Source organism: Phascolarctos cinereus, unplaced genomic scaffold (assembly GCF_003287225.1).
Source record: "Phascolarctos cinereus isolate Bilbo 61053 unplaced genomic scaffold, phaCin_HiC Scaffold_4;HRSCAF=312, whole genome shotgun sequence".
Classification (NCBI taxonomy): Eukaryota; Metazoa; Chordata; class Mammalia; order Diprotodontia; family Phascolarctidae; genus Phascolarctos; species Phascolarctos cinereus.
The window spans coordinates 386,756,623-386,772,775 of NW_027555847.1; the positions used below are offsets into that span (position 1 = coordinate 386,756,623).

A 16,153-nucleotide genomic window follows, 5' to 3' on the forward strand; every position below is an offset into this window, starting at 1 on the left:
AATACAGAAGGTGCCTTCTCCCTTGCCTCCCGATTCACTAAGAAATATATGAATATCTCTTCCTATTTCTTTCAGTTATGCCATCATGACCCAGCAACTTCTCTTCCTTTGGAGTTTATTCCATCCACCCTATGCAAATCCTGGTTGCAATTCTTTACCAGTTCCCAGGTCCTCCTCCCCTCTTTTCCCAATGAATTTAGTACCTGAATCACAAACTTCCTGTTCCCCTCAGCCCCTGTCCTTATACTTGGAGGCTTCAGTTTATATGAAGTTGTTCCCTAAAATGCCTTTGCCTTCTCAATCAAAATCTTGATGTTTTAACCCTGTCACTTCACCTCAGTCACAAAGGAATATGACCATGCCTTTGATTTCATCAACACTTATATGTGACACAGTCATAGTCAATAATTCTGAAATTCCTCTGTCTTTAGATAACTCCTTATTCTCCCACAGTAGAATGCAAGCTCTTTGAGGGCAGGAGTAGTTTTTCTTTTCTTTGTGATCATCCTTAGTGCTTAATTCATTGAATGACACAATAATTAATAAGTGCTAGCTAAGTTACATTAAATTAATTATTATTCAGGTGTGGATTCGATTAAATGGCTGAGGTCTTCTAGCTTTGAGATTCTGTGATAAATTTTGAGAAGTAAAACAAGAAGCTCAGAAAATGTGAATGCCCCGGGAATAGACAAAATGAAAGAGATGTTAACTCACAAAAAAAAAAAGGAAAAAAAAACCACTCAAAGGCATTAAAGAATGGAGCAGTGTCCATGATTGTGTTAAGTTCCTTTTACCCACCCTAAGTGTTGTCAGGCAAGAACCTCTTCAAGCCTTCTATTCAAATGAAAAAGCAGAGAAGATCCAGGTAGTCTCCCAGGGGACTGGGTCTGATTGAAATACTGAAAGACACCATCACCAAGAGATGGGTGGTGGTTTTAAGAGGGTGGGAGACAGGAAGACAGGTAGACAAAGAGATACATAAATACACAGAGACAGTAATTTAGCTGAATTTAGGACTGGTAACAGAGTTTGTCATTTAGCGGAATACCTGATATCATGTCTAATCATTACAAGAAAACTTGTGTTTTTGTTGCTATTAACTGATTGTTCTTGACATGTATGTGTATATGCAGTTCAACCTGAATAATTAGCTTGATGGTCAATACTGAAAATCCTAAATTTCTGTTGCAGAGCTGTCCACAAAGGAGTCTACCTTATTGATGAAAACAGTTTTGGGAACAGCCAGTACCTGAGCACCGACAAAACAGAAGTGGGTCAGGAAAGAATTTTTTGATTCTAAGGTTTTCAGTGACTATCTACTCCCATGGTGGATGATGAACTCAATGACCTGCACAACTGAGAAGCAAATATAGTGTAAGGTACTGTCTACAACCGTGAAAATGTAAGTAAAATATTGGGAGAAACTTGGCATGCAATGCTGAAGTCTGATAAGTATAGGGAAAGAGATTATTAGGGGGACAAGTAAAGACACTCACATATGTGGTCAGGGAATGGCTTGTCAGAGAAACTGTCCCTCAATGAAGGCAGACCTGCCAGGATGTCACAGGACTAATGAGATGACCCAGACCTAGTGAAATGCTAAGATGTCCATTGTTACAAGTTATTGCTCCTCAGAGCCAAGTGTTTGATATGTATCTATTTCAATGTTGGACAAAAATCTTCTTGGTAGGCATGTAGAAGGACTGGATTCCTGTAAGTGTAAGACTTTAGGCCAGCAGAAACTTTAGTCATCTTGTTGAATAAAAGTCTAATAAATGGAGGTGGAGGGGAAGGAGAGGGAACAGGAAGGGAGAAATGAGATTAGATTTACAGATGCAAGTATTTTGACCCTTTTGAATGAACAAAGCACTCAATATCCTCAGATAACCAGAATTTCTTCCACTAAGTCCCATTTAGATTTTTTGTTGTTAAGCCTCACAACACATACACACACACACACACACACACACACACACCTATTTATAAAAATATATGTACACATATGTGTATGTATGCACATATATATATATACAAAAATACCCAATATATATATATATATATATACATAAATATGTATATATATATATATACATAAGTATATATGCATGTGTATATCTATACATATGTATCTATACATAGACACATATAATATTGTATTTATTATATTGTCAAGCTGGAAAGGCTGTTATCTGTTATACAAAGACAACTGCAGCTGGGTTCAGAGGTGCTCATCTCTAGGATTGGCCACTAACTTAGTTTTGTTTGTTTGTTTGTTTTGACTCATAGCAGTTCTTGATAATATTCAGCTAAGATGAATGGGGGTTGTTTTCTCCATAAGCAAGAAGTATACTCAGAAGATGAAATCATACTTCTTGGAAGCATTGGGATAAATAGTTAACTTGTTCTAAGAATTGGTTGCAGAATTATGTGTGTGTGTGTGTGTGTGTGTGTGTGTGTGTGTGTGTGTGTACAAACTCTTATTAGATCCTCCTAAGAACCCTTTGAAGTATGTACTAGGGTAAGAGGTTAAGTGATTTGCCCCAAGGTAACAAAGGTAGCAAAGTCCTGAGGAAGAGTTTGACCTCAAGGCCTGCATGCTATCTGCTTTTCTGTGGAGCCAGAACTAAACCCTAAGCATTGATTCCCAATCTGAGGCCCTTTCCAGAATATTATTCTTCCTCTTAATTCAGGTTGTATCTATGATAATAAATTCTACTTAATTTTACAATGATATCTTAAAGAAAAACAAAAATGAAAATATTTTAATTAAAAGAAAGGCTTACAGGGACGCACCTTAATTTTTTCATTGTATTACATGCCAACACACCAGGAAGTCTGAGGCTGGTGGATTGCTTGAACTCTGTAATTCTGAGGTATGATACACTAAGTCAATTGGATGTCGGCACTAAGTTTGGCACCAATAGCATAGACCCCTGGAAATGAGAGGACGTCAATTACCTAAGGAGGGGTGAATCAGCCAAGGTCAGAAATGGAGCAAGTCAAAGCTCCTATGCCCATCAGTTGAGCTTGGGAGAGATAAGGAAGATTCAGTCTCAGAAAAATAAAATTTCTTCAATTCAATTCAGTTTAATTAAAAAATTAATTACAGGGCCATGACTTTATTTTTTTAAACCTATTAAACTAATTGTTCAAGATGACTATTCAGTTTAACAGACAGTCAAACCAGTTGTGTGGATATACACAGCCAGTGATAAAAGGACCCTAAAAAGATGCTGTTTATGTTTCTGCTTCCTTAAATAATTAGATAGTAGAGAAGATACTGTGCCTAACAAAAAGTTATCTACATAGCTGAACTTGAGTTTTCTAGTGACTTAGAGCACTGAGATGATTCCAGGCCTATCCTAGGACTAATTGAATAAAGAATGTCACTTGTGAATTTCTCACATTAGTGAGAGTTAGTCTTTCTGATGGGACTTAAGGAAAGGCTTATCATTTGTACACGTGACTAATTTGGACACCTGCCTTTCTATTTCTCAGTCTTGTATCATTATTTCTCCCTAAATCACTCTCACCCCTTGGCCTTTCTGTCAATCCATGTCCCTCATTTCTTTCAAAGCCAAACAGATCATAAATCTTCTAAAAATTCCTCCACAAATGACTCAGTCTGTCCTGTGAATTCTGCAGTTATTTTTAAAAAATTATACCCATAATTTCATCCACAAAAGAAGCTCCCAGTGAGGAAAGTTCCTTTACCTATGAAAAACAGCATCTGCTTTTCAACTTTTCACCTTAGAGAGCCGTATGGCACTCTGAGAGGCTAAAGTGACTTGGCCAAATTAACCACAGTCAATCTATGCATTAGAGACAGGATCTAAACCCAAATCTTCCTAACTTAAGGAGACCTCTTTATGTAGCAAATCATGATGATGTTGATATATCTCTAAGTAAAAGTTGTGTTTAGTGGTATTCCCTGTTTTCTATTCTGGGCCTGGTTCTTCATTACTCATTTGAGCTGTCTGGCCAGGATATATATAATGATGAACCAGCTCTGTTTGTTGTCCATTGAACTAAAGATGGTAGCCGTTCCCTTTTTTTTTTTTTAAACAATATACATTCTTGGGGGCAGCTAGGTGGCTCAGTAGATAGAGCACCGGCCCTGAAGTCAGGAGGACCTTAGTTCAAATCCAGCCTCAGACCAATCAATTGAAACGTACTAGCTGTGTGACTGTGGGGTCACTTAACCCCAATTGCCCTAAAAACCCAAAAAAACCCCACAATATACTTCTTTATCCACTTGTATTTTCTAGTGTGGATATTTAGACCAAATACTTTCGAGTAATTATGAATCTCACTTACTTAGTTGACTTTTCTGGCTTTCAGACTTCATACAATTAGCACAGATAACACTGGGACCAAATGACATCATAGGGAATTCAATTTCCATTTGGAATCTATGTTAAATGTTTATTCCAATGCTTCCAACAATGCTTCCTGCTTATGGAGAAACCAACTCCCACCCATCTCAGCTGAGCATCCTGAAGAACTGCTGTGACTCAAAACAAATAGAACTAAGTTAGTGGCTGATCTCCTAGAGAGGAGCATCTCTGAACCCAGCTGGGGCTGTCCTTGTATAAGAGATAGCAGTCTTTCCAGTTGGACAAGATATCTATATCAACATCTATATCTATATCAACATCTATATCTATATCTATATCTATATCTATATCTATATCTATATCTATATCTATATCTATATCTATATCTATATCTATATCTATATATCTATATCTATATGTACACACATATGATTGTATATTATATATGTGCATGCATGTGTGTTTACATTTATGTGTGTACATATGTGTATGGACAGATATACACACACACACACACACACACATTTTTCCCTAATTTCTAGACAGAAGAGACAGGGATTTGGATGAAAATTGGGTTCACCAGTTAATAGCCTTATTGGTCTCATGCAGCCCTTCTTATTCTGATGATGTATATTATATTGTATTCATATGTTGACCTTAAGCCTGGATCACATTATGTAGCCTATATATTCTAGCCATTCTCACATAAAGTTATTAAATGATGAGGGCACTTATGGATAGCAAAACTGAAGCTCAGAGATTAAGTGACTTGTCCAAGGTCATACAGTTGCCAAGTACCAAAACTTGAGCTGTAATTCTGATCCTCATTCCATTCCCGTGATTATTTTTTCCATAGACACTATCCCCACTGCCCCCCTGCCACTCTTCCCAATACCATGGCATATCATATGCCCTGACAACTTGTCCTGGTTGCACTATTGCTATATTTCCAATGGACTTGGTCATATGTATTTTGAGTCATCTGAAACAACTGCCTGGCCATACTACACTAATGCTAAAATGTAGTTTTTCTTAGGGGGAAACTATAGATTATGTCTAATGATTTCCCAGCAAAAACTAAGGCTTTAGGACAGGAAGTAAAACTATTTCATTACTACTCACGAGGAATTTGAGAAACAAAACTATATTTATACTTGTTTATCTGTGGCCAAAAAAATGATATTGCTTATTCTAACTGTTGAGAAAAATAAATGCCAAGACATTTTTTTAATGGTCACAAGTGATGGAGACTTTAGTTACATCTAAAAAGTTCAAATAGCAAGTCTCTAGTTCTTCTCATTTTTCACCCACTCAAAAGGTGAGATGCTCAATAATTGGATTTTGAAGGTGTTTGTGTTATAAAATGTATGGGGTTATTATTTAGTGAATTATTTCATTAAAATTTTTCATATGCTACATTTTATGAAAAAAAAAACTCATTCAAATTATAACCAAAGGCTATCTTAAGACCCGGGGGACATTAACAAAATAGATGTACATTCTTACATGGCTCTTTGGTCTCACAGATACTGAGAATCTCTGTAGCCTTGCATATTTTAGCCCGTGCATGTCTTCTTCTATGTAATTCTTATCCATGTCCTTATACATTTTCAACTAAAAGTTGCTAAATGACTTCCTTCAGATCTTTTGATACTGTAGGGATGCCACTGGAGCATGCAAAATCATCATTGATTATTGCTCACTCCTGTGACATAACAGACCTACCTCTTTTTCTGGTCTTACACCTCTTAAATGTTCTTATTTGTTGCTTTCTCTTTGCATCCTTACTAATGAGATGCAGCCTATTCACTTCCACCATATACCTTTCTTTTGTACTTTTGTTGATATGCAGCTTGAATTTTGTAGAAACTGCGTATGATCTGTAGGTGTACAGCATCACTGGAAAAAACATAGATGTTTCAAAGATAGGACCAGGCCTTTTGGCATTTGTTTACTATCTCTGCTACCAGGGAGGCTGAAGTTGGTGGATTGCTTGAACTCAGGAGTTCTGTGCTACAGTGTGCTAAGGGAATCAAATGTTTATACTTAATCTAGCACCAATACCATATTGAGCCCTAAGGAAAAGGGGAATCACCAGCCTTCTTGAAGAGGCATAAATAGATTGAAGTTTGAAACGAGTAGTTTATAACTTAGAGCAGTTAGGTGATTCAAGTGGATAGAGCACTGTGCCTGGACTCAGTACCTGAGTTCAAATCTGTCTGCAGATACTCACTGTATGACTCTGGGCAAGTCACTTAACCTGTTTGCCTCAGTTTCCTCACCCAAAACATGATCTAGAGAAGAAAATGGCAAACTATTCCAGTATCTTTGCCAAGAAAACCCCCAATGGGGTCATGAAGAGTTGAACGCAATTGAAATGACTGAACAACAACAACAACAAAATTTCTAACTCCTGTACTGATGAATAGTGGCACTTGATTTATGAGTGGCTGCTACACTTTCAGCCTAAGCAATGTAGGCATGCTAGTCATAAAAAAGAAAAGTAAAGGAAAGAAAAAAAAAGAAAAGGAAAACTAAGGAACAAAGAAAAGGAAAAGCAGAAAAAAGAAAACAATGATTACCATTTGTTTTAAAGAGAAACATTGAGATAATTAAAAGCATTTCCTAAAGGCTCTCCTCTCCCTATTTTATTCTGGGTCCAGTTTTCATTGGCCACTTGAACTGTCTGTCCAGGATATATGTAATGATAAACCAGCTCTATTTGTTATCCCTTGTATTCTAAGTAATTAATACAAATTATAATAATTTTTTGGCCTCCTCATTGTGATGATTGATTTATGACAGTTGAATTTCCCTAGGATGTGTTAGTAGACTATATCGATGTCTATTCTTTTATGCATTTGTTTCCTTTTTTTTTTTTTTAGCAACAGTAGCCAATTTAAATAAGTCTGTTTGCTCTCCCAGTGAGGTCAAAGACAAAAAGAACTCATATACAAGAAATAATAAAAAAATTGTAAGTAATAAATACAATAAAAATACACTGAAAATGATAGGATGGATGGTAAACATTCCTTTTTTTGACAATAAACATTCTTTATCCACTTTGATTTTCCAGTGAGCACATTTAGACCAAATGCATTTGAGTAATTATGGATCTCACTTACTTAGTTGACTTTTCAAGTTTCCAGGGCTTCATATAATCAGTACAGATAACACTTGTGCTGGTCAGAGACCAGATGAGACCATAGGGAATTCATTTTCCATTTGGACTCTATGTTAAAAATCCTACATGATGGTAATAAATATTTTGGTTAGCATACATTTTATTGTGTTATTCCTTACATGATATTGATAATTAGGGTCACTGAACAGTCTTATCTTTGTTCTTTATTCCTTAAAGCTATCTCACATGGTTTTGACATATGTAGAAGAGACCTGTTGGAGGAATATAATGTTCTACCAGATCCAATATGTTTCTAATCAACAAAACAGTAAGATGAGTAGGATCTTGTATTCTCTACATTTTGAGGCAATTTGGTGACTCTAATAATGTGACTTACAAAAAGAATACTGCTTGCAAAAGTCTGTTCCCTTCTCATATTTTTCATTAAGCACTTTTTGATATACATATAGATTATTTTCATAAAATTTTTATAGAGATAGGAAATTATATTATAAAACCAAGAGCCATTCCTGAATTGGTCCATAGGTATTAAACACTTTTCTAAACAATTGCAAAATATCCACAGTCATATAAAAAAAATGCTCCAAACCGCTAATAAAAAATGAAAATTAAAGTAGTTTTGATGATTAAAAAACCAAAAATAGTATTAGAGGGATTGTAGGAAAATGAGTATACTAATATACTGTTATTGAAGCTATGGATTTGTTTAGCTCTTCTGGAAATCAATTTGTAATTATGAAAGAAAAGTAATTTCTGTACTTTCATGGACTTTGTTTTACTACAGGTCATATCTACTTAAGAGATCAAAAACAAAAATACTCCAAGTATACCAAAATACACATAACTGCAACTTTTGTGGAAGAAAAAATCTGGAGACAAAATATGTTGCTATTGAATGGATAATAGCTAAAGAAAATATGGTCTGTGAATATAATAAAATGTCATTGTACAATAAGATATGATAAACATGATGATTCAGAGAATCATGGGAAGACTTGTATGAATTGACCCAGAATGAGATAAGCAGAATTAGGAGAAGAATATACACTGACTATAGTAATTTAAATGAAAATAACACTAACAGCTAAATTTTAGTTAATTCAAAGAACCGTCTCTCCCAGAGAAAAATACTGAATCACAACTACTTCCTCTTGGTGTAGAGTGGTGGTGAATGGATATGGTGAGTTGTAGATAGATTAATTTTTTGTTGTTTGGTTTTGCATAATTATTTTTCTTGTTTTAAGTAAGGACTCAATGAGAAGATATTAGGAAATTACTCTGTTGTAAAATCAAAGGCATTAATAAAGGAAGCAAACAAACATGAAGAAATAAGCCAAATAGATAGTAGTTATTAATTTTTTAATCACATCTTTTTGATAAGGGCCATGATTCCTTAAGCTTTTGATAGCCTCTCTTTTTTCAAATATCTTCAGATAAATTTTTTAAAATTTCAATCATAATTTTGTCATCGACCAGCACAATCATCCTATGTGTACTCGATCTAATCCATGTTGTCTACACATCTTAGTTTTCTTTAATTCCACTTCTATTTGCTCATGTAGAATATTGAGACCCAGTCATCTCAACATCAAAATATGGTGACTACAACTATAATCAAAGGAGAGTAGAGCCTGTTGTAGAAATCATTGCTGAGCTTTTGTTTAAAACATTGTATTCATTGTTTCAATTTCAGTCTCATCCTTATGCATCCTCAGAATGATTTGCTTTATGTGAATTACTTACCAGAGTGTCTTACTCCCCCTGCCCATTTTTCTACCTACTGCTTTTCCCTCTATTATGAGATGAGAGAGAAACTCGTGATGTTTTACTGTCTTCCACCCCAAAATTTTTACAAATAGGTTAATGTTCCAAAACAGTATAGTTTAACAAAATGCTTTCTAGGCTTTTTTGGCCTTTTTATTGTGATGATTGGTTTATGACAGTTGAATTTCCCTAGGATGTGTTAGTAGACTATATTGATGTCTATTCTTTTATGCATTTGTTTGCCTTTTTTTTTTTTAGCAACAGTAGCCAGTTTAAAAAAGTCAGTTTTCCCTCCCAACGAGGTCAAAGTCAGAAAAAACTCATATACAACAAAATATTCATAGCGTCACTTTTTGTGACAGGAAAGAATTGAAAATAAAGTAGATGGCCATATATTGGGGAATGGCTAACCAAATTGTGGCATAGTAATATCAGAGAGTAGTTCTGTGTCATAAAAAACAACAAAAATGAAGAATTCAGAGAAGCCTACGAAGACCTATATGAACTAATAGTGAAGTAGAACGAAGAAAAAGATAGATACAATGATTATAACAATATAAATGGGAAACAAAAGCAAACACAAGAAAGGAAGCTGAATATTTTATAATCCTTGTATAAATGATGACTCGGCCCCACAGAAGTTCTGAGAAAATCTATCTCTCTCACACTTTTGCAGAGGTAAGGTATTTGGGATGTGGATTATTGCATGTAGAGGCAGACAAGGGAGATGTGTTAATCCAACTGTGAAATCTTTTCCTCTTTCTTTTAAAAATCTTTTTGTTTTTAACAAGGGATGACTCTCTGGGTAGGCAAGGGGCAAGAGATGTGTTTAGAAACCAAAGTGGTAGAAAAAAACAAAGTATGAAAAATAAGGTAAAATTCAAATGAGAAGGCATCCCTGGGAAAGGCTTGTTGCAAAAGATGAGACTATCTTGTTTGTGCATAGATGTTCGTGACTTTTCCCTCCCCATTCAACTATGAACTCCTTGAGACTATGGATTATTTTTTATCTTTCTTTGTATCCCTAGTGCATACCACAGTGCCTGGTACATAGTAAGTGTTTAATAAATGCTAGTTGACTGCTTGACTGATTATGACCTTCAGTACCTATAATATTCTCTGCTCTTCCAGATCATGGTCCTTACTTTTTGTCTTCACAGGTATCCCCTGCTCTTAAATCTCTTGCCTCTTTTTTTTTTCTTCACATCACTGATCATGCCTTTACAAAAACCAATCCCAAGTAGCCACCACTGTTTATCTTATCTGTTTCTCTTTTCCTGCTACTGAAAAGAGAAATATACTTTCTCATGGTAGAGAGTTTATGAAATGGTGTCAGTTGAGAACACTATAAATTTACATCATCTAACATCAAATGGGTCCTCACTACTGTACAGAATCTCTTTTTTTTTTCTTAATTGGCCCTGTCACCTTTTTCACAGTGCCTATTCCAGACATTTCAATCCTTTAACATTTTACACTATACTGCTTCCTCCCTTTGAACAGAGGTTTTAATTTCTCAGAAAAGAGAGGGCATCTGCTGTGAGTTCCCTAGTACCCTCCATCCCATTCTTTCTTTTGTCTTCAAGGAGCTTCTTTACTTGATCGTCATTCTTTCTTTCTTTTTCTACAAAAAAACAAATCAAACAAAAAAAGACCACGGTCTGGAACATCAAGGAGGATTAGGAGTACTGAACGTCATGGTTAGTCAGGCAGTCAACTAGCATTTATTAAGCACTTACTATTTTCTTCTTCATTTTCTATTTTCTGTTTATCTATCCATGCCTTCATACAGTTTGAAAACAAATCCTTTTCTTCAGCCTTGAAATCTAACTTTCAATTCTAGCCTTTGAGTGAACTTACTGTTTTTAAGATTACCAGTTCCCTTTTAATGATTGAATTGGATAGCTTTCTTCTGGACCTTTCTTAAGCATTTAATATTCAGACTCTGCTTGTGGCTGATCTCTTCTTCCTACTCACTTCTGCCCACTCACTTCTTTACTTGTTTCTGTGTCACAGCTGTCTCCTGGTTCTCCTTCTTGTCTGACCACTTCTCAGTCACCTTTGCTGGACCATTTTCCATCTTCAATTTATTAAGCATCAGTATCCACCAAGGTTCTGTTTTTGACCCACCTCTTTCCTTTCTCTATATCCCCAATGATCTCAACACCTTCCATAGAGGTCAGTTATTATCTCTATTAAGATAATACCCAAATGTGCATTACCAGGTAGTATGTATCTTGCATTGTAGCTGCATTTCAAAAATCTACTTGCAGAACATCACTTTATAGATAAATCAATGGCATCTCAAACTCAATATATCCAGAATAAAGCTTATTATATATGTTACAAGTCTTTGGTGAAAATCAAAATAACCTAAGATAGAGGTTCTAACATGAGAAACTAATTCGTAATGTCCTCCCCTAAAAGCAGATCCCTGGTATCCCGCATGTGACTGCCTGAGTTTTAGGTTATCTGGAATGATCTAAAGCCTTTTTACATATGTAACAGTGATTTTGTGGTCCCTACCTTCTGGAGGTCAATTGTATTACATTTTCGCTTCCCCAGGGTTTTCCAGTGCACTCATTGGGTTGGGGGAGTCTCTCATCTTTGCTAGTCTCTTAAGTCCCAATTTTAAGTGACCCCAAATACCCCAGTTCCATTTGCCACTTAACAGTCAGATTAGCTTTTTCAAAGAAATATTTACTTCAAAAATGTATTAAGAACAAATAGACCTTCTCTTCACATACCCCAGGAGCATAATTCACCCTTCCACTACTTCCCTTTGACTGGGTGGAGGGGAGGAAGCTTCATATCATAGATTAGTTCAGTTCCTATATAACATTAGTCCTGTTAAATTCCACTTCCCACCGTCGTCCCACCCCTTGCCACATACACACCCTACTTGCATCCTGGTACTCTGACTTTTCAAGGCTTCTATGTTGGGCAAGTTGTAATTTTGGGCCTAGGATCCTGGTCTCCAAAGTCCCCATTATTTGAGCTCCCAGGCTTAGGTAAATCTGCTCTCTGCATCTAGAATAGAAAAGGCCAACTGAAAGGAGACAAAACCTCAAGTTTTCACAACGGAGGAGGAAGTGACACTTCCCTGCCCAGCTTACTACATAGTGTTCCTACTACAGGTGAACAAGACCTTCAGCCCTGGACAATCCAAGAAAAAGAGAGAGACTCTGCCTTAGTCAAGTAGAATTACAGATACAGACAGTTATGGCTATGCAGCTAATGTAAAGAGGCTACTCCCACCCACACAGAATGTCTTTTCCCAGACGCAGGTCCCTGGTGTCTTCCATGTGATTGACTCAATCTTAAGTGATCTGGGCGTGAACCAAAAGCTGTATTACCCATATTTTCCATAAAATTCATTCCTTCTCTAAATTTTCACTTTTATTTTGAGAATACCGTCCTTATTCAGGTCAACTTGAATCACAACTTCAGATTAATCCTTGACCCTCCCTCTACCTCCAATCAGTCCTGAGGTCTTGCTGATTCTACTTTCATATTTCTCACATATCCCACCCCCTCCTCTTATTTGTCCCAAGATAGTAACAACCAAAATTTAGTCACTCATCACCTCTACCATGTCATATTGTAAAAGTCTTCTCATTGGTCTCCCTGCTGTTGGACTCCTTCAATCCATCCTTCACCCAAAGACACAGGTCTGACCATGTCACTCACTCAGAAAATTGTCAATGACTCTGTTGCTTCTAAGATAAAATACAAATCCTTCATTCTGGCATTTAAAACCTCCAGAACCTGGCTCTTAGCTTTCTTCCAGATATTTCAAATTAGTCATCGAGTCAGTGGGAATTTAATAAGTGCCTACTATTTGCCAGGCTCTATACTAAGTGCTGAAATTCCAAAGAAAGACAAAAGAGTGTCCTTACTCTCAAGGAACTCATATTTTGATTGATGAGTTCAAAATTGAATGGACTTCACTTTAAGAATTCTGTGTTGCAGCTTAAGTGGCCTACTAGTTATTCACCAGACTTCTAAAGTTATATCCTGTCTGTGTACCTTTTCACAGATTTCTCCTTCCATCCCTATGCTTGCAATGCACTAACTCCTTACTTTTGTTACTTATTATCCTTAACTTCCACGAAGAGCCAGCTTGGTACCCAACTCTTATCCTGATCCTCCGCTTTGTTAATTCTGTATCCTTCTGTAATTGTTATGTATTCAATTATTTCTGTGTGGGTTATATCTTGCTAGTAGACTATAAACTTCTTGAAGGCAGGAGGTTTTGTCTTTTTATACCCAGCACAGAACTTTTCACATAATAGTTACTTAATCTGTATTTGTTGATTTAAAAATAATTATGTGGTTTTCTTATCTGTTCTGTTTCCTTCATCATTTTATAGATTTCAATTTTTGAATCTTTCATATCTTTCTATATTGTAGAATACTTTTTAAAAATGTCTCTCATTAGACAGTAACCTTCCTCTGCCACCCAATTTCTTTTGTCAATTTAATTAACATTTTCTAGGACTTCTCCATTTCTAATATGTCTTCCTTAAAATGCAGCACTATGTAGAGATTAACCATGGTATTATGAAAAAAGAAATGCCAAAACGTTTTCAATGGATGTAAGTGATGAAGACCTCAGTGGTATCTGATTAAACTCAAAGGACAAGTCTGGAATTCTCACTAATAACCCAGTTTATTATGCTAGAAGATGGGAGACATAGTTTCTATACTTAGGTCAATCATTAACTAGCTGTATGATTGTGGACAAGTGGCATCACCTCACTGAGCCTCTGTTTTCCTATGTGAGAAATGAAAACATTAATGATATATAATGGAATTGAGGCCCTTATCAGCTTCCATTGGATTCGGTTGTCATCATTCAGTTATCATTCAGATATCTTCCAGGTCATTATATTTAGCCATAGTTTCTCTCCTGAGCTCTAGTTCCACATTACCAAATTGCCTATTAGACATTTCAAATTGGTTCTCTGATTGTCTTCTTAAACTCAATAGGTACAAAACAAAACTCATATTATTTTGCTTGAAACTCAATCCTTTTTTGAATTTCCCTAGATGGTGCCTAGAGTCAGTACCACCATCCCTGTAATCCTTTCAGTCACCCAAACTGTTCATTCTCTCTCACCTTTCGTAATCATTCAGTTGGCAACTCTTTTCATTTCTGTCTCCACAACCACTCTAAAATTTGACCTTTCCTCTCCACTCCCACAGCCACTTTAATTCAGGGCCTAGTCACCTCTTTCCTGGACAATTGCGATAACTAATTTGTCTTTCTTTCTCCCCACTCAACCCATCCTATGCAAAGCCACCAAAGCAGTTTCCCTAAAGTCTAGGACTTGCTCTCCTAGTCAATAAATACTACTGGCTCCATATTACCTCCAAAGTGGAATATAACCCCCTTATTTGGCATTTAAACATCTTTACCACCTGGATCCTTTCTACCTCTCTAGTCAACTTATACATTATATATCCTCTCAGTGCCCTGTGTGACAAAATACAAGACAATTCATTGTACCACATACAATGCACAGCATTTTTTAGTTCTGTGTCTTTGTACTAGCTGTTCTCTGTGACTGGAAATTATTCCTTTCTCACCTTTGCCATTCTGAAATTTGTCCACCTCCAAAAATAAGCCCAGGAATCACCTTATAAGTGAAGCCATTCCTGAACACTCAGAACCTTGTGCACTCCATCCCCAAGCTACCTTCTTTTTATTCTATTTATATTATGAATATGCTTACTTATTTATGCTCCTTCCATTAGAATGTAAGTTCCTTGAGGCCACAGACTATTCCAAGTTTTTTTCTTGTGTCCCTTGTGATTAATACAGCACCTAGAATATAGTAAGCAATTAATAAATGCTTGTTGATTGATTAATCTCTAGGTTTTCTTGTGGTTCTGATGTTCTCTGATTTTATAATTCCCTTCATTATGTGGACATATTATACCTTTATATGAGAAGAAAGTATCTTTTCTTTGCACATGAATGATAGCACTTCAAAGCTGGGAAGAGTTATATAGAAATCATAGCCCCTGCTAAATGTCTTTTCTTGTCAGAGGTCTGTGTGGAACATAATCAGAGGGGGCCATGGCCAGGTGGTTGTCAAGACAAAAGCTAGTAAAACAAAGCCAGTTCTCTACCAAGAGAATGACTAAAAGTGAACAGGGCAGGAGAAGAAGAGTCTCAGTATTTCACCAAGTACAAGGAGATAGGACCCCAGGAAGAACAGTTTGCCTCAAAGGCCAATCTGTGTTTCCCTTTCTTTTCTGCTGAAACTGTGGGCAGGGTCCTGATTTTTCCCCCCTCTCTCCTTGTGCCACCCTTAATGCTGGTCAGCTGTTCCTTAATAAGTCATTTTTACTATCAAGAAATGCACAGAGAATTTAAAATGGACTATTTGGTGTTCCCCTTACCCTGCAATTTCCACTTCAATGCTAAGAGGGACTGACGTTCAACAGACTGTTCAGTCTACTGAGAAGAGTATGTAGATGTGTTTAAGGAAATGGAAGCAAGACTTCATAGAATCATAACATCTCAGAATTGGGACCTCAGAGGTCAGCTATTAAGAGCTCTACCTGAGTAGGCTAATGAATACTTTCATATTCATTATAATCATTACCACTACCACCGCAGATCCTTCATTAATTAAGCACTAAATTCCATATAGCTTTGCATAGTCACAGTCTCTGTGGCCTAGGCATTTGCAATCTGAGAAAGACATATCAATTCAATCCAATATTTATTAAGCACCTAATACACATAAGGCATAGTGGATGGTGCTGAGGGCATAAAAAGGAAAAAATAATGCAGTCTCTTCACTCAAAAAGGTAGTATTTTTCTAGGAGAGGGAATGGCATTTACATATGTAGATATAGCATAAGAGAGAATGTGATAGGTGTAGGGAAAAGG

At 36.3% G+C, this 16,153-nt stretch overlaps 1 long non-coding RNA gene across 2 annotated transcripts in view; it reads left to right on the plus strand.

Annotated features, from left to right (window-relative positions):
* Window positions 1-16,153, plus strand: part of LOC144456685 (uncharacterized) — a 176,733-nt gene that overhangs the window by 65,797 nt on the left and 94,783 nt on the right. For both annotated transcript variants that reach the window (XR_013485705.1, XR_013485704.1), the window contains exon 2: window positions 1,192-1,402. This is a non-coding gene — a long non-coding RNA (uncharacterized LOC144456685). The remainder of the gene's footprint in view (window positions 1-1,191; window positions 1,403-16,153) is intronic.